At 41.8% G+C, this 20,244-nt stretch overlaps 1 protein-coding gene across 3 annotated transcripts in view; it reads left to right on the forward strand.

The window, feature by feature from the left end:
• The window catches only part of LOC307191386 (UPF0415 protein C7orf25 homolog), a 248,275-nt gene that overhangs the window by 15,521 nt on the left and 212,510 nt on the right, over positions 1 to 20,244 (forward strand). The gene's annotated exons all lie outside the window — the stretch shown is intronic.

The raw sequence follows: 20,244 nt of genomic DNA on the forward strand, positions 1-20,244 counted from the left end.
TCTCTGCTTCCGTTTTCTTGGCTTTTCTCATTCCTACTTGTGATTTCTATTTGTGATGTCCCTTATGACATTTTTTTGGTCATCCTATTCTCCCTTAGGCACCTAGTAATTTAATCTTTATTTCTGAGATGTTTTGTCTTTTATCTCAAATTCTTAACCAAATTTGGTCAGTTCTTATTTTCGTCTTATTGTTTATCTGTTTTCTGAGATGTTATTTAATATCTCCAATTGCTTATTTAATTATTCTTTCCAATCAGAAACATTACCCTTAGAAGTAACCATTATTCTGACCTGGATAGGTCTTATTTGTTTTGCATTCTATATAAATGGAGTAATACATTATGTATTCTTTTGTTTCTGCCTCTGTTACTCAATATTTTTTCCTCAGGATTCATTAATATTGTTGCGTGTAGTAGTAGTTATCTTTCATTTCTCTAGGGCTCTATTGTATGGACACAAGACTTACTTTCATTGTAATATTGATGAAAATTTGTTGTTTGCAGCCTTTAGTTATTATGCATAAAGTTGCTATGAATGTTGTTTTATGTGTATTTTATAGGACATATGCACTCATTTCTATTAGGTATATACCTAGAAGAGGAATTGCTGGGTTGCAGAGTATATGCATGTTTAGTTTTGCAAAGTACCACCAAGCATTTTTCCAAAGTGGTTATACACATTGACACTATTAGAAACACTGTAAGTGTTTTAGTTATACCACATTACTATCAAACACCCAATATTTTCAGTCTTTCTGTCTTAGCCATTCTACTGAATGGGAAGTGTTATCTCATTGTACTTTTAACTTGTAATTCTTCTTACTGATGATATTGAGCAACTTTTGTGCTTAATTTTGGCCACTTTAATATTCTTCTATGGTAAAGTTCAAGCGTTTTGCCTATCATTTAATTGGCTTGTCTGTGTCTCCTTATTAATTTGTAGGAATTCTTTATATATTCTGAATATGAGTCTGTTGTTAAAGCATGTATTGCACATATCAACCCTCATTCTGTGGTTTTCTTTTTCACTGTCTTGTGGTGTTGTTTCATGAATGCATGTTCTGTTAATGATGTCCAATTTAATTATATTTTATTTTTTATTATTTTTGTTGCATGTTTAAGAAATATTTGCCTACTCTTATGACGATGTTCTCTTGTATTATTCTCCTATATTTCTTTTATAAGTTGCCTCAACTTTTATATGTAGGTTGGTATAAGGTAGGGGGTCCAGGTTTGTTTGTTTTTTCTGTATAACTGTCCAACTGACCCAGCCCCATGTACCTTTTCCCACTGAACTGCAGTGGAGTTTTTCCCTCACAAATGAGATGCAGGAGACTTGTGCATCTGTTCTAAACTCTTATTTCTATTATATTGGTCTCTTTGTGTATTCTAGTAACAGTACTGCATTGTCTTAATATCTGTGGTTTTTTAGTATGTTTTATATCTAGTGGATTAAATGCACTAGCTTTGTTCTACTTCTTCAGTATTTCCTTGGGCATTTTAGGTCCTTTGCACTTCCATATAAATCTTAGAATCAGCTTATCCATTTCTTCCCAGCTCCCCAGCAAAAAAGAAAACCGATTATGATTTTATTGGAATTGCTCTGAATTTATAAATCAATTTTCGGAGAACTGATATCTTAACAACATTGAATTTTCCAGTCAATGATTAGGGTACACCCTTCTATTTACTTAAGTTTATTTAAAAAATTCCCATTAATGCTTTGCAGTTTTCAGTGCAGACATTTTATACATCTTTCATTAGATTATTTAGAGATATGTTATGTTTTGATGCTATGGTAAACGGTAATTCTAAATTTTATTTTCTGCTTGTTTGTCACTCTCATATAGAAATACAACTGATTTTTGTATAGTGATCCAGGACCCTTGATAAATTTCTTAATTATCAATAGTCTGTTTGTAGGTTTATTTGAATTTTGCTCATTTTTCTCATTTATTGATTTTTCTCATTTATTTTGTTAATGTCATTAATTACATTGGCTTTCATATGTTAAACTAGTCCTTTATTTCTGGAATAACCCCCATTTGGTCAAGACGTATTATTCTTTTTTTTTTTTTTTGCGGCACACGCGCTCAGTAGTTGTGGCTCATGGGCTCTAGAGTGCAGGCTCAGTAGTTGTGGTGCAGGGGCTTAGTTGTTCTGCGGCATGTGTGATCGTCCTGGACCAGGGCTCGAACCTGTGACCCGTGCATTGGCAGGTGGATTCTTAACGACTGCGCCACTGGGGAAGTCCCCCCACCCCAAATTTTTGTAAGTAATTTTGTCTCAAAACTGTATACACTAAGGAAAATAATTGTCCGTAATCTAAAGATTAAGGGTGGAATTCCTGAATGAGTTGTGTGTGTGTGTGTGTGTGTGTGTGTGTGTGTGTGTGTGGAGTGGGGACTAAAAGAGGGCAGAGGGCTGTGGTTCCTAAATCTCCAGCTCAGAAAAAAAAGGCAAGAGCCTCTGACACTTCTTCTCCTGGGACAGTTCACAGTGAATAAAGAAGGAAGAATTCTCAGCCAGTCGGACCCTTAGAAGATGAAAATGATGACAGTAGTAATTATAATACTGGTAATACCAATATCGATATAACAAAAATGTCGTCTCTGGTCCTAATTTAATCACTTATAAAACAGAGTGAACTCAATAAATTATCTTTAACTTCAATTCTAGCTCCATTAGCTCCATTTTTCCCCCAGTTTTTCTTTCCTTTTTCCAAAAAAGACAAGTGTGGAGGTGGCTTAATGGTCTTACATAGGTCCCTGAGGATGTGCTAGTCGTTTCTGAGACCCTCTGGTGTGAAAGACAACTGTTCCCAGTGCCGAGAATGCAAAGGTGACACAAATTAGTCATAATGTGTAATTTATAAATTCCGGGCTGAATAAATCGGCATCAATTTGGTCATGAAGTCAGGATACTTAAGAATCGATATGATACGTGGACATATTTTTGCAAATCTGGTGCAATGAAGAATGCTGGATAAAAAATGGACTTTGGAGATCATTTTTGCCCAACCCATCTCATCTCATAGGTAGAAACAGTTTTAGAGAAATGAAGGAGGAACCCCTAGAATTCATGTTTGGTAATTACCAGCTCTTGCCACTGGGAGGCAGCACAAGGTAATGGTCAGACCTCACCTGGGAGGCAGGCGGGCCCTGATTTGATTCCTCATTTTGCTACTCTTAGCGTGAACCCTGAGCAAGTGACTTAACCTCACCAAGCTTTAGTTTCCTTATCTGCAAAATAAGAATAGTATCTGTTTTACAGGGTTGTTATGAGGATTAAAATGAAATAAGACACTGTATGGACAGCATTTAAAGCAGAATCTGACACATAAGAAGGCCTAGTAACCAACAGTTCTTGCTAGTTGTCATACTTTTTGTATATTTTACATATGATTGCTTTGAATTTTCATGCTGATGATTTCTTTTTGGAATAATTTATACATTTATATTATGTATACTACATACGCTACACACACACGTGTGTGTGCACACACACACCCAAGCTTTTGGAACCCTTTCTTTTGCATCATTCGACCCTTTATTACTTTGCACCTCAGCTACGTTTCATTTTGAGAATTCCAATTCCTTCTGATTTTTGTTTGAATCCTAAAATCATTACTCCCCTTTCCTGAACTCCTGGTCCTCATTCTGGCAATAATTCAGACATGGCAAGTAGAGGACCTTGGGACTGGCACTGCACAACCACACAGCTTCCAGAACAGGGTAGGTATTGTTAGGGGATCCTAACAATTTTAGTGAGGGTCATTTTCAGTGTCTGTGTTGAAGAGTACACGGACTTGGGAGACCTTTCCTGTATGTCTGTGGGTCTTCGGGGGTGGGGAGCGTGGAGTCGGGGGGAAGTTGGGACTTTTGTGGGCAGGAAAATTGTATGTGGGTCAGGGGAGTTACAATGCTGATGGCGAACAAAGATGTACAACTGGATCTCGGTCTCCAGATTCAAGACTGTGCCTCTACACGTGTGCAGCTTGCCATCTGCTAACTAAATTCTGAGTTTTACGTCTGCCCAACCACAGGGGAGTGCGTGGGTTAGATGGCGGCGGGAGAGGAGAGATGCCACACGCATTAGAGTCACCCAGGTGGGGCAAGGGGAACTACACGGCATTCATTCCTAGAGATCTACTTCAGTTCTGATTGTAGGTAAAGCTCTGGCCTTTGTTTACCCTTTTTCCTTCTCACCTTAAATCCTTTTTTGAATCAAAGTGGTGATGCAAGTAAAATAAGCTCCTATTAAATGTCCTGTGATTTTAATAACCATCAATTTATTATTGAAAGTCATGTATGACAAAAAGGAGTGAACCCTACGATGTCACTAGCAGAGCATTTTTGGACGTGACGCGTGATTCTGTGTTCCATATTTTACCACGGATAATGTGGAAGAAATGAAGCTATTTGGCAAGAGGCAGAATTTGGGAGGGGGGAGCCATCTCGCAGTATTTATATTCTTTGTGTCATTTTCAGACTTGATGTCTCTGTCATCAGTTCTAGTTTGTTCCATTATTAATGCCACCATCTGGTGAGATTCTAGCCCTCTTGGCAATTCTTCTGTTGAACATTCTCGTGATCCTAGTCTATAAAAGAAAAACAAATGGGCATAGTGTGAGTAAGGCCCAGAAAGTCAATTTACTTCTGCCCCCTAAAAGGGTGCCCATGCATTCTCTGCTGTGTCCCTTTTCTCTTTCAGTTTTGCACAATGTGTATTGGAGATAGGGAACGTATATTCTGCCTGCATGATTTCTAGAACGTAGAACATTGTTTCAAAAGACAAAAATGTGACAGTAGAGCAAGGTTACAGCTCTAAAGAAAATTCTGCAGGAAGAAAATCAAATGGGAGAAGCTAATAAGTCCTACTGATTTTTGAATTTCTGAGAACCGAGTGAGATGATGGCTGGACCACAGCAGAGTGGTTGTTTTGTTTCCATATTTATCAAGGATGGTAGGGTGGGAGCCAAGCAGACTGGTGGATTGTAAAAGGTACATGAATGAAGAGGGAAAAACGGACACAAATAGGGTGATCAAAACAAATCTGGAATGTCAACCAGGAGTCGCTACCTAAAGTCAGGGAGCAGAGTGTGCTTAGAGGCAATGGAACTCCCAGGTGGGTCTGTTGGTGTTTCCTCAGTGGCACCGCTGGTCTCTGAGCAGCCATCATGTCATCCAGGTCGGTGACATTGCTGACGTCTGGTTCCTGGACTGACTGGTCTCCTGGGGGAGAGGGCAGATGGTCCATCCGTGGTTGCTTCATTTTCAGCTGGCTGCATAACCACAGTATAATCATCTGTTGAGCCTTGGCTAGATGGAATAGTGCTTTCTTCTGTAAGCACTGGACTTAGGTTCTCAGGTGGCAAAGTTTGAGATAACGCTGAAAAATAACAATGACAACAACAACGAGTGAAACATGACTCTCTATTAGATTATTTTCTTCATTCAGTTGCATTTATCCCATTCCGAAATCAAGGAAATTAAGTCAGAGAAAGGGGACAATGACAAGCTATTTTAGGAAAAGTCTGCTTTCACTAAAAATCACGCCTGACATAAAAAGATGCTCAACATTGCTAATTATTAGAGAAATGCAAATCAGAACTACAGCTTCAGCTCAAACCTGTCAGAATGGCTATCATTAAAAAGTCTACAAATCATAAGTGGGTGTGGAGAAAAGGGGAGTCCTCCTGCACTGTTGGTGGGAATGTAATTGGTGCAGCCACTATGGAGAACAGTATGGAGGTTCCTTAAAAACCTAACAATAAAGTTGCCATGTAAGCCTGCAATCCCGCTCCTGGGCATATACCTGGAAAAGATGAAAACTCTAATTCAAAAAGATACATGCACCTCAGTGGTCACTGCAGCACTATGTACAATAGCCAAGAGACAGAAGCAACCTAAGTGTTCATCAACAGACGAATGGATAAAGAAGATGTATATACATAATGGAATATTTCTCAGCCATAAAAAAATGAAATATTGCCATGGGTGGACCTAGAGATTTATCATACTAAGTAAGTCAGACAGAGACAGACGAATATTATATGATTATCACTTATATGTGGAATCTAAAAAAAAATGCAAATGAATCTATTTACAGAACAGAAACAGACTCACAGACATAGAAAACAAACTTATGTTTACCAAAGGGGAAAGGGAGGAGGGATAAATTAGGAGTATGGGATTAACAGACACACACTACTATATATAAATAGATAACGAACAAGGACCTACTGTATAGCACAGGGAACTGTATTCAATATCTTGTAATAACCTGTAATGGAAAAGAATCTGAATATATATATAACTGAATCACTTTGCTGTACACCTGAAACTAACACAATATTGTAAATCAACTATAGTTCAATAATAAAAAAATAATCATGCTTGCATCACATGGTCCAGTTAATGCAAGCCCTCCTCCATTTCCTTTTATAAGACTTGCTCTTGGCCTCTAAATGTTGATACAAGTGATCAGATAACCAGGTCTGGAAAATAATGAATTTACAAAATTTGTACATTGTAAGGTATTTGTTATGTTAAATCAAGGCAATGTCTTTCCATAAATACGGCACTTGTATTTGAATGTGTCCTGGGAGGGGAAATAATCTTTCCTATAACTAGAAATCAACAGAAATTCATGATAGTCAACCCAACATATTTAAATTTCAAGAAATTTCTTTTACCATGCTTGCTATTCCTCGCTCACATCTCTCCAAACAGTGGTTTAGATTACTGACGTGTTCTATGCTTAGCCAGGGATGGGACAGTCGCAAGCCAGCAACACAGAGAATAAACTTTTCATTCAAGAAGAACCTTTTCATTAAGGAAGAAACAAAGTCATACTGAGCAGATTTTCTTATCGATGAACTCCTAAGTCGGAAAGTATAGAAAAACATTTTTCAACTTCAGAATCATCATAGCAAAATACAAGCAAAATACATGCTAAGATGTCTGGCTGCCAAAAGTCACCTAGAGTATAAAAGCAACTATGTTTTTAAGAACTCGAACATGAATCATTCGCTCTGAAAACGTCAGCTTCTCCAAAGGGTTTGCGGTGACTGGGAAAGAGAAAACTCAAATTCAAATTGGAAAGCAACTCAATTCAGGTGCTGAGCTAGAAATAATATAGACATCAAGTGCAGGCTGGAGGGATTGCTGCCCTGAGCTCTCCTGCTCCAGCAGCTGATAATTAATATTGTGTTTCATTCATAATGCCTGTGACTTCAGCCAGCTGCCAGCTACAACCTGGCAGTTGCCACCTGCCTCTAAAAGGACTAAGCCACACACTGCTGCAGCTGCTGACCTTCAACACCCCCTGAAAGGGGCTCAGGGTGGAGATCAGGAAGGAGGCGCCCTGTGCTCTGGGAAAAACCGGCAGAACAGGCCTTTAGATAGTTAGATATTTTCAGGAGAGGAATTTTTTTTTTGGGGGGGGGAGGTGTGAATCTTTTTTAAAAAAATTTTTTATTGGAGTAGAGTTGATTTACAATGTCGTGTTACTTGCTGCTGTACAGCGCGGTGAATCAGTTATACTTGTACATATCGCCACTCTTTTTTAGATTCCTGTCCCATATAGGTTATTACAGAGCAGGAGAGGATTTTATGAGCCCAATTCTTGCATCTTCTCATATCTAGAAAAGCACTAAAGTCATTCGCGGTGAATCTGTTCCTCGCGACCAGCAGCAAGCCTTTGTGAAAGCATGTGTGCGTGCCCCCCTTCACTAAGACCGTATATAACACTGACCTTCCCCCCCACCCCTTTGGAGCAGTTTCTCGGAGCTCTCTGAGATGCTGTCTCCGGGGCTGTGGTCCTCATTTTGCCCCAAATAAAACTTAACTCACAACTCTCACGTTGTGCTTTTTCTTTTCAGTTGACACAGCCCAGGCGTTCATTCATCACCCACCTTTCCCTCCATCTTTCCTTAGTGAGGCATGGGGGAACCATCCCCAAATTTATCCTGTCTGAGAGCATGTGTCCAGCAGGCAGAGGTGTGTGGGAAATAGATGAGCTGTGTCTTCTGAGCTATGCTCCATTCTTACTTCTTCCCTAAACTGCATATTTCTTCCAAAATCTAGTTCATAGTTGCTCCTGCCTTAGTTAGTACATTCCCAAGGCCACCTGGGGTCTGGACTGTTCCCAGCGCTCAGAGCATTTTCTCAACTGCAGCGATCGGGCTCTCAGGACAGCAGGCTCACCTTCCTGGGTCCTTGTTGGACCTGGTCACCTCTGTCACCCAAGTGGCCCAATGGCCCAGGCTCAGAGGCACACTGGGCCTTAAGACGCACAGTCCAGTGGGCAGAAATTGAAGATTTTACAGAAAGATGTAAAATAAGACCTTCGTAGTCTCACCCTTGAGGATATTCTCTGTCAACCATTTGGTTATACATCCCTGTAGACATTTTCATCTCAGATGCTACATTATCATCGCAAAAGAGTGAAACTCTACGGACATTGCTTAGGAATTTGCTTCCCCCTCCCCCATTAAAATACATATAAATTGAGCATTAATCATATCAGCTCCGAAAAACCTGTCTTCAGGCGTCCTAGACCAAAGGGCCAGTTTCTTCACAGGAGAAAAATGTTGGTTTGTTTCCTATAGAAATGTACCTTTTCCTTATTTATTTATTTCTGTAGGAATGTACCTTTTCCTTTCCAGAGATTTTTACCTTCATGCCAAGTGAAGACACTGTGTATCTGCCTTTTATTCTACAAGAACGAGGCCTAACCAAGGATAAAACAAGAGCCTTTCTAAAGACAAAGCCCACTACCACCCTTAGAACCAGTGGGTGCCCGTTTCTGAAAGCTTTATGAGTTCTCTTTCCTTGAAATTTTAGAATACCACTGAAGACATTATTGTGGTCCAGTCTCAAAGTAGCAATCTACTTTCCATAAAATTTGTAATATTAATAAACTTTTGTGTGATCATTAATTATTTTTCACTTTACTAGACAGGAAGCAAAAACCCCAGACTGTCTGCTTTGTCACATACATGAAAAGAAATCCATAAGAATTCATTTAGAATGAATTTAGAACCATTGTTCCACCGAAGTAATTTTTGGTTTCCTTGATGAAGCTTTTGTTATCTGTTCAACCAAATCGTTCCGTCCCTTAGCCTGTGAGATTGTTACTTGATCCTGTTGATTCTGTCAGAGAAAAACTTAGGAAGATTATTCAAGACATCTTTAAACAAACAAAAGGAAAGTCAAAAGGGCATGGAGACAGGCGCTGTGAAAAGGCTCACCAATTAGCCCTCTGGATTAGATATTCAGGAAATGTGAGTGAGGGAAGTTGGTTTATGAGCACTTTATTTCTCCTTTGAAAGATGATTGTTGACATCCCCAGGTCCTAGTGTACATCTGATCCCTCTACAGGATCTCAGTTGTTAGGGGATTTGTCTTGCTCTGTAGACATAATAGCAACCTTTTAACCCTTTGATTGGAGATGTCCCTGCCATGACCAGCCCAGTGTGCTCTATTGAAAGGTTTCACGTTTCTCTTTGCTCTAATCCCATCCTGCACCTGGGAAAATACATACCACCTACATCCCGGATCTCTCTACTAGCAGCTTTCCTATCACAATATTTTAGTAGGGCGTCTGAGGACCCAACAGCAGCTATGGCTCTTCACCCGCCCATGAACCAGAGACTCTCATCATGTCCCACGGTCCCTCTGCATCACTGAGAGGAAACAGGAACTGGGCCGATGTTCTGGGTGGGCCTCTTTTTTAAAAAATTTTATTTTATTTAATTTATTTTTTAAAAATTTATTTTATTGAAGTATAGTTGATTTACAATGTGTTAATTTCTGCTGTGCAGTATACATTCTTTTTCATATTCTTTTCCATTATGGTTTATCACGGGATGTTAAATATAGTTCTCTGTGCTATACAGTAGGACCTTGTTGTTTATCCGTTCTCTTTATAATAGTTTATACCTGAGCAGGCCTCTTTAAGATCTTCACCAGGGGGCTTCACCAGCCACCTCTCTGTCTTAGCTTCCCCAAACACCATGACCAGCCCTAGCGCATCGCTGGTCTTAATGGGGACTCCTTTGTGTAATGCCGTCACTTTATTCCTTCAACTGCCCATGACTTTGGGAAAGGAGACCAATAAATGTCTCCTCCAAGGACATTTCCCTCTCTCTAGTCTCTCCTTTTGCATCTGTCAAAGCCCCTCGTATCACATGATATGGTTGCCCTCTGTGGCTCTTCCGTGCTTTGAAGCGTTTTCCCAAAGCTTGTTGAGGGTACTGTCTGCTCCCAGTGCCTCTGCACTCTCCCGTAGAACAGTGTACTCCTCAGGGAGAGGGACAGAGAAGTTATGGCCACACACCACGGTCACCAGTTCGGATGGTTCCCTGGAACAGGTGTGGGATTCACAGCAACACACCAAGATGTTTAGTACGGTGGACTCAGTTTTCAGGTGAGGAAGCTGGGGCTCTGGGCGGGTAAGTGACAAACCCACAGCGACAGGGTCCTTGGTCCCGTGGCTAGACTAGGGACCAGCTCTCCTAATTCTCTTCTGCTCACTCCCATTCTCACCATTTGCTGCAAACACAGCTCTGCTGCAAACAGGTATAACCAGGCAGGATGGGAACCCTCGTGATTTTGAGTTAGAAACATATACGCTTCAGAAATGATGAAAATGTACATGTATCTTTAAATCAGGAAATTCACCAAGATGTAAGACTTCACCAGCCGACACTTCCTATTACTTGAGAGATCTATCTAGACAAGGGTTTGTTTTTCTAAGAATGAGCTAGATTTTTTTCCTACTACAGATAATCCCTGGAAAGATAACTTTTCTTTTGTCTTTTAATTATGGGTTTCTACTACTCTGACAGTTTCTAAATTCCTGTCATATTTAAAAGCATTGTAATAGTAATAGATAACTCTGTTTCTGAAAATCCAAATTTGGAAAATTTTGTTTCTAAAAGTGCCCTGGTTTTATTTGTTTCAACCAGAATTTCATCGTTAACAGACATTCATATATTAAAATATTTATTATTTTTATTTTTCCAAGTAGAAAAGTGACATGTGTATTAACAAGAACATTGGAAACCACAGAAAGTAGAAAGGACTTCAAAGTACTCCATAATTCTACTCCTATAGTTGACATTTTAGTACCTTCTTCCAGTCTTTCTGTGTCATTTTTTGTACATGTATAATGTAATATATATTATATATATATAAAACATATGTAATATACATAACCTCTTATATGTAAATTTCATATATATGAAGATCACTGTGTTTTATATATACATATATATATGGTAATTTGAACATTTGTAATAGTAAGAACATTAACAAGAAAATTATCCAAGTGTTATTATAAAAATATAGATAGAAAAGACAGTTGGTTTTTAAAAGCAGGAATATGGTTAAAATGATGGAGCCTGTCTTCAAATGTAAATAAGAACACTGATGAACTCAAATAGCTATGCGTAATAGATGAATGAAAGTATAAAAAGATGCATACCGGAAGTTAAGGAGGAATATTAATAGCACCTATTTACAATACAAAGCACTTTGTTCCAAAAGGTCATTTGCAGATTGTGCTGGGAGGTTTGCATTGAGGGCCCGAGGACATCTTCCCTGGCAGAGGGGCGGTGGGCACTTTCATGCCCCAACACTGGTTGGGGGGTCCCGGGGTTGGGCCTGGCTGGGCTCCAGAGGTGTAAGCGAGGGGCAGGCAGATGAGGCTGCAGAGAATGGGGCTCAAAGGAGTTCCTCTGTGGGTGCAGCTCTCTTTCCTATTTGCCTTCCTGCCTCCCCTCTCTTCCTCTGGCTGCTACTGAGGACAGCACTGAAGTGGGGGTCAGAGAAGGGGAATGGTGAGGGGCTTCCCTTCCCTCTCTCCTTGCATCGTCTCCTCTCTTTCTTCCTATCCCCTCTTTCCACCAGATATGCTTTCAGAAGACTAGATGCTCCTGGCCCGGGATCTGGGGGTCAGAACCAAAGAAGTGTAAGGATGGTGACAGGTGACGGTGGGCTTGACTCTGTAGGTAGGCTAGCAGCGTGTGGGCCAGGCAGGAGACCCTCTTCGGCTTTAAAGAGAGAAGGGGGGTTATTTCACAGCCGTACGCATGCAAACAGCCACTGATCTACAAGGCGCATGTGTGTCTTATGGACAATTGAACAGCATCACCTTGATTTAAAATCCTGGTCACATCAGTCAGTAGACAAATCAGTAGGTATATCCAGCTCTAGGAGGTGGAAGGAAAGAAACTGAAAAAGCTAAGTCTACAAGGTACAGGGCATCGAGATAATTCTTATTTAAGAAGTTGAGTGCACATTGGAACTTTTGCAAATTTAGAAGAGGGTGACTCATACCGTACATATGTACGTATGAACTTAGGAAATTTTAACATTGGTTCCTCCTCAATGGTTTTTACACCTCCAAGAGGCACGTCGTTTTCTTCTAAGAGATTCTGGTACTTGTTATCTTCTTCAGGTTTAACCTTCTTGTTCATAGGTGCTTATTGTTACGTTGGGCCAAATGACACCAAGTAATGAAATTTATCCAGATCCAACATCGATAGAGGACGTAGATGGTCAACCCTTACGTGTATCACCAAGCATCAGGAAAAGTCATACCGGGATAGCAAGGGAAACAAAGTTAAACAAAACAGTATATTATTTCCAGATTATCTCGAGGGTGGAAGGAAGGCAGGGAACGTGTGATGATAGGGCTGAGCAGTGAAATCACAGCGCTTTTGGGGAAGAGGTTCATTGGCAAAGTTGAATGGAGACAGACATAGAAAATGGGAAAATAATCGAAATCGGGCATAAACAGCCAGTAACTCTTTATTAAGTGCCCACAATGTGACGAATGTTGTTCCAAAAAAAGGCTAGAAAATGTGAAGAAATTATCCCAAGTAAATCTTTCTAAATGATTTAGTTGGTTAAATGTTGCTAGAAAGAAAAAATGGCCTGGCATTCTCACTGAGTCTCAGTTCAGAGGCAAGCAGATTTTGATCTTGGCTAGAAAAGTGAAATGAGTAAGTCAAGTTCTAAAACAGTAGGACCTTGGGAGACGTCTGGGGGACGGCCCTGAATCCAGCAAAGGTGGGTGGTTCCTGATGCAGTATAGGAGACATCCTGGCCCCAGGCATCCTGTTGCCGTGGGCCATCATTGGGTCTCAACACTGTTAATCTGTAGACTGTCTCGTCTGTGGCAAGGGCCAGAGCATGGGCAGAATTGCCATAAGCAAAACTCACAAGACAACAGTGACGGGGAACCTCTCCTATTAGTCTTTTAAAAAAATGTTTATTTAATATTGGGGTGGAGTGGCAATGTTGTGTTAGTTTCAGGTGTACAGCAAAGTGATTCGGTTATATGTATCTATTCTTTTCTTTGTTAAAGATGTGTTTTTGATGTGGACCATTTCAAAGTCTTTATTGAATCTGTTACAGTATCGCTCCTGTTTTATGCTTTGGTGGTTTGGCCCCAAGGCATGTGGGATCTTAGCTCCTGACCAGGGATTGAACCCACACCCCCTGCACTGGAAGGTGAAGTCTTAACCACCGGACCGCCAGGGAAGTCCCTCTATTCTTTTTCAAATTCTTTTCCCATTTAGGTTATTACAGAATACTGAGCAGAGTCCCCTGTGCTATACAATCAATTTAAAAATAAAATGAAAACAATTGTTCGTTTTAAGACTCACAGATTTAGAAAACAAACTTATGGTTACCAAAGGGGAAAGGTGAGGGGAGGGATTAATTGGGAGTTTGGGGATTGACATATACACACTACTATGTTTAAAACAGATAACTCGTATTAGTCTTTATCAAAGCCTGTGACTGTTCCGCCGGCCAGAATGCTCTGTCAGCTGACCATATGGTATCAGGGGGGTGATGACACCCAGGAAGCCCAAAGACCCTGGAAGTCACCTAGGAGCAAGGGCACCTGAGTTACCTGGACACTAGCTATAGTATTTTCTTTTCTGTTTGGTCATTTGTTTCGTTTCTTAGCCTGGTTTCTCCCGATCCTGCTTGGGAAGTGGCATGCTTTTTAAGAGGCATGTTAGGGCTTCCCTGGTGGTGCAGTGGTTGAGAGTCCGCCTGCCGATGCAGGGGACACGGGTTCGTGCCCCGGCCCGGGAAGCTCCCACATGCCGCGGAGCGGCTGGGCCCGTGAGCCATGGCCGCTGAGCCTGCGCGTCTGGAGCCTGTGCTCCGCAACAGGAGAGGCCACAACAGTGAGAGGCCCGCATACCGCAAAAAAAAAAAAAAAAAAAGGCATGTTTGAACAGATCTGTATTGTTTTTACTCGTTAACTCTCAGAGCGGGAGCTGGGCAGGCCTAATCGCCAACCCTGGGCATGGGTGGGCGGCAAGGAGCGCTATCACAGAGGGTCCTTGGAGAAGGTACCTTCTCGAAGGGAAGGGAGCAGCCTGAGTAGAGTTCAGGTTTGCTTCTGTGCTGTCCGGTGTGTGTACGAATTTCTAGGAAATACGCCTAAAACTAGGTGAAACTTCCTTCCTTCCTTCCTCTTGTTCCCCTTCCTGCTGTTTTCATGCAGTACTCCATTAAACAACTATCCGTGTTGCTCTAGTCATGTTTAGCTCGTTGCTTCTAAGCACATCTGTCCTATTTCCTTATCTCTTCTCCTGCGATGGACCTCTAGGTAGCTTCCAACTCCCCATGAATACAAATAACTCTGGGATAGAAATCCTGATGTGCCTAAGAACCGACTCATGAGAGTTTCTTGGGGTACATCCCGGAAGGGGGATTTCTGGATCCCGAAGGATGAGCGTATTAAAGTCCAGAGCGACTGCACTCCGTTACATTCCCCACCTACACTTACCTACGCTGCCAACAAATGCATTTTCTCTTCGCTGTATCTAGAATCACGTGGAAGCCCAGTTTCTAGAATGGAGCCCAAGGGTGTCTGTTGGCTGGTAGTGTGGAAATACCAGTTTGACCCCTCCAGATTAAGGTTAGGTCCTTGGGCCAGCTGAGTCTGTAGGTGGGGTCGGGTGGTCTCACCCAAAGGAGGGTGTGTTCTTGAGGCAGTTTTCTCACCCTGGCTGTCTAGACTCGCTGAAAGAGACATTTAGGCTCCAGTATCTGCATTGGTCACAAGCACCTCCTCCCCACACCCGTTACCTCCCCAGTGATTCTGCTACAGCTTGAGAACCACTGGGTTAGGTCAAGCTTGGATAGAATAGAGATAGTGCATCTGCTGGGGTGGAACATTAAGCCATTCACTTTCATTCATCACCATCAGCATCAGCATCACTGTCATCATCAATACCTAATGCTAATAGTATAAGAACAAAAAGTTACTGAGCCACTTTCCCTGCGCTAGGCACTAAGCTGAACCCCTTAGGACAGAGTCCTATTTATCACTAATTCTACCACTGGGCACTACTCCCACTTCAGAGATGCAGACCCCTGCCAGGGAGATACAGGTCTCACACATACCACTAAGACACCAGGCTCCTGGAACCCCGCAGCCTGGCTTTCATTCCCTCAGTGCTGCCTTTGATGAGCTCCCTCTGAGATGGAGGTTTGTGGGCCCGTGGAGGTCTCTTGGGGGGCGCCCTTGGCGTCAGTACTGCACGGAGTGAATGGAGTAGGGTTTTGCAGAGGGACTAGTTAAAATTCGATGCACAGCTGAGGCTGGGGAGCCTGGTGCAGTGGCAGCCCTTCAGAATTGCCCAACATGAGGCACCAGGGCTCAGTCTCTGTGCCCCTCTTTGGGTCCCTGGTGTGATCTTTTCCCAAAGAGAGGCATCACTTTGGGCAGGAGGCTCCCCTTGGCACAGAGCAATCTGATGGGAGAGGCTTGTGTCAGAGCTGGGCAGTAAAGTGTAAAAGCAGATTTTATTCAGGACTGTTGCAAAGGGGGAAAAGTGACCTCAGGATAGAAGCGGGCTTGATTCCATACACAGTGAGAGCAAGGAGCAGAGTGGGGGCCAGTGGATGGAAAATTACCAAGAGGAAACGTCGGGGATGAAGGAGATTCTGGCTAAACCGACCTAACAGGATCTTTGCTGGAGGCGGAACCCAAAGAACAAGGATGGAAGGGCACCAATATTCACCCCATTTGGCGTGTGTTCAGTCTGAATTTTGCCCTGGCATTTGTCACAAAATTAGGAAAGCGTCTACAGAACAAGCTTTTCCTAAACTTAGGCTCTTACACATATCTGTTCACTGTATCTGTACACATATCTCTCACATTTCAGTTTCAATCATTAGAGAAATGATAAAGGTTTGGCCTTGGAATGGAATGATCATCTAGCCCGATGCCCTGATTTTGCAAAAAAGAATGGAGGCCGAGGGTGGTCATAACCTGCCCAGGGCCTCACAGTCAGAGAGAGCTTCCCTGGTAGCAGATACAGAAAGGGCGTGGCTGGGTGAGGCAAGCTGGGCTTGTATGTCTGCTCTGCCGTGTGTTCCTGGGCGAGTCACACCCCCTCTGTACCACAAAGACAGAAACGTCGGCCCCCTGGAGCTGCTATGGGGACTGAGTCCCTCTTTCCCTTTCTGATCCCCAGACCCGTGCTCCTTCTGCTACCTTGAGGCTGCCCCATTCACTTATGTGGATGGAGTGCCCTCTCAGAGAAAGTCAGATCCTTTACACTGTTATTTTTTAGGATTCTTGTCTATTTGGACCCATTGATAATTTACTATAAAGCAGAACAAAGTGTCTACACCTTTTTATATGCCGAAGAGGTAGAAATCACCTAAGACATTTGCAGGAGCTAACGCGTAAGACCACAAACAGACAAAATAATCCAAACCTTTTAGAAATATTATGATTGGAGATTGTTGTTCCCTTCCAAAGAGAAGTAATTTATTTTTGATTACAGTTAGGATGGGAGATCTTGGTTAACATTTAAGAGTGTATCAGACCTGGGACTTCCCTGGTGGTCCAGTGGTAAAGAATTCGTCTTACAATGCAGGGGAGGCGGGTTCGATCTCGGGTCAGGGACCTAAGAACCAACAGGCGACAGGGGCAACTAAGCCCGCGCGCCACAACTACTGAGCTCCTGCACCTCAACTAGAGAGAAGCTCGCGCGCCGCAACTAAGACACGATGCATCCAAAAATAAATAAAATACATAATAAATAAATCTTTTAAAAAAAATAGTGTATCAGACCTGGCAAAGTGTGCTCTCTTACAAGATCTGCCGTCTTAGGACAGAAAGGGATAAGGAGGCATCCAGCCGCTTTATGCGTTAAGCAAGGCACGGCTTGCTTTAACCTGTACTGGCCACACGGGGGCGCTTTAGTCCTTTTCTGCTTAGTCTAGTCGCCCCTCTAATATTAATTGGGCGGCTCCAGGACCAGAACCACATTTTAACCAAATGTATGACCCCTCTTTTAACAAGTACACCAAATGGTCATTTGAGGCGGGCTGTGTCACTAGAAATCAGTGTCAATTTAAAGATACGTAGGAAGACAATGCAGATATTGCAATGATTGCTTTGTGGAAATGGCCTGTGTGGAACAGGTCATCTTTGAAGCGGAAGAAAATTTGCAAGTACGTCTCAGACTGCATATGTTCTGTTTTTACAGGATCAGTAAATAGAATTTGTTGCCAAGTTTGGAAGGGGGAAAAGGCGCTATTTTATAAGGGTTCTTGAGCTCTTTGAAAACTTTTTTATTATTGAAAATTTCAAACATAAACAGAGAAAACAGTACAGTGAACCTGATGGATCATTACTTATTCATGTATATCCTATGCAAGTGTAATTATCAATACCTGGACAATCTTATTTCAACTATACTTTCTTCAATGTTATTTTGAACCCAAATCCAGACCAAACCTTCTCATTTCATCTGAATGTTTCATTATGTACCTCTGTAAGAGAGTCATAATACTATTATTCCACCCAAGTAATAAACATTAATTCCTTCATATTCCTGGATATCAAATATCTAGTCAGTGCTCACAGTTTCCTGATTGTCTTGTACATTTTTTAAGTTTGTTTTAATCGCAATCAAGATATAGTCCATATGTTGTGGTATTTCTCTCATGTCTCTTAGGATCTATATGTCCTTTCTGTTGTTGTTGAATAAACTGGGTCTTTCGTCCTGGAGAACTTCCCACAGTTTTGATTTTGTTCTTGACTTTTGTTCTTGTATCGTTTCACACGTTTTCCTATTCCCTACAATTCCTCTTGGGAGTTTAGAGTTATAGGCTTGGTTCGATGCAAATTATCTCTCTGACCATAGCCTGGATTCATTAATACTGAGCAGTTGCTAAATAGTGATACTCCAATTCTTTTTCTGTTTATTAGCTGGAATACTTCCACGAAGAGACTATGCCCCTCATCAACTACATGGCTCACTTAGGTTCAGATCATACAGAAAAGATGGGTAAATGGTGGAGGATTTCTCTCTATTTACCACTTTTCTCAACAATGTGTTCATTCCATAGTGTCCACGAAAGGTGACCAATAAAGTTTATGTTGTTGCATCGCTATGAATTATGGATTTTAAACATATTTGATCTGTTTCAACCCATTGCAGTTATTGCGTTATCTTTGCCAGGTAGGGGCTTATGCAGGTTGACTTCTGTCGTGATCTTAGTGGTCACCAAGAGCTGTGTTGCTATTTGGTAAGGCAAGATGTCCCAGGCTCATCTTGGACTCCTGGTTCCTTTGGTGAGAAATGATATTTAAGGCCATAAACTGGGTGTGCCAGACATTTTATGCTTTTCATCTCCTGAGTCATGAGGAGAAGAGGACCGGGCATTATCAACCCACTTGTAGATGTGCTGGTAAGATCCAGCAGCAGTGTGCCGTGTTCTGTCCTTGCATCTTTTTCTCCGTATAGCCAACCAGTACTGCTGCGACAGTGCAGTCAGCAAGGGACTGGTGACTTCTGCTCAGTCTGGGCATTGGATGCACTTGTTTCCTCATGGAACTTAAGGGGAGACCAACTCAACTACAGATGGTGGCCTGACATTGTGGAAAGAAGCAAGGGCATCGAGCTCACTGACAACCTAAATCCAGGTCATGGCCAGCCACTTATTAGCTCTGAGCCATGGCCTAGTTATTTAAACTCTTTGAGCCTCTGTCTCTTAATCTGTAAAATGGAATGAATAACATCTATCTAATACATTTTTTTATGGGGATTAAAATGGATGATCTTTTCTAGCTTACAGATAACCCGTAAAGAGCCTAGCATAGAACCAGATACACATTAATATAGACCATTACCTCACACCCTAAAATAGTAAATTGGGGATGACCATTTTAATCCTAGATAGTAATTAGATACCCTACTTCTAATTAAATCAAGCATCATGCTGCTGTGAAAACAAATAAATAATGAGGAAGAAGTCCAAATAAGGGAACATGTGAGCTGTTCCCTGGTCTGATTTTATCCATTAGATTAAGGTCTAAAACATTTCTGTTTTTTTGTTTTGTGGTACGCAGGCCTCTCACTGTTGTGGCCTCTCCTGTTGCGGAGCACAGGCTCCAGACGCGCAGGCTCAGCGGCCATGGCTCACGGGCCCAGCTGCTCCGCGGCACATGGGATCTTCCCAGACTGGGGCACGAACCCGTGTCCCCTGCATCGGCAGGCGGACTCTCAACCACTGCGCCACCAGGGAAGCCCTAAAACATTTCTGTTTTCAGATAAATTTGTTAAGGTAAACACCTTCCCACTTCTCATCTCCCAATACATTAGTGGTAAGCATATAATAAACCTTCAATTTATGAAATCAGGCAGGAGTCCATTTCATAAGCATGAACCTAAAAAGGCCACGTCCAGATGGAAGGGCACCTGAGACCAGTAGATTTCCAAGAGTTTCCAACATGGTGCCGTCTTTGTCCCTGTTTTGTCATGTTTATTCCCCTCTGGGAAGGTACCTTCTTCCACCCCTGTTTCACCTTTCTAGTTTGGCCCAGTGCAGTGATTCCTTACTATCCAAAGTTCAATTCTGTGACCCTGTTTCTCACACTCATAAAAATCCCCAGAAGTAGGACTGGGACCATTGCCTATGTAAATATTTGTACATGAAATCAAGCCTGTGACCAGCACTCTTACGCCTTTTGAAAAAAAAAAAAAAAAATCAAAGATCCCAAAGGAAGAAATGAATGCAGGTAGAAGTATTCTTGTGTATCACATCATCAAGATGCAGGTAATATATTCTGAGGCTCCACTGTGGGACCCCTACCTACTGTGCTATGTACACGTATCTGTTCACACTTACCTCACCACACTGCATTCTTCGTTTAGTTGACTGAGAGCAAGGACTATTTTTTTTTA

Source organism: Stenella coeruleoalba, assembly GCF_951394435.1.
Source record: "Stenella coeruleoalba genome assembly, chromosome: 9".
NCBI classification, from domain to species: Eukaryota; Metazoa; Chordata; class Mammalia; order Artiodactyla; family Delphinidae; genus Stenella; species Stenella coeruleoalba.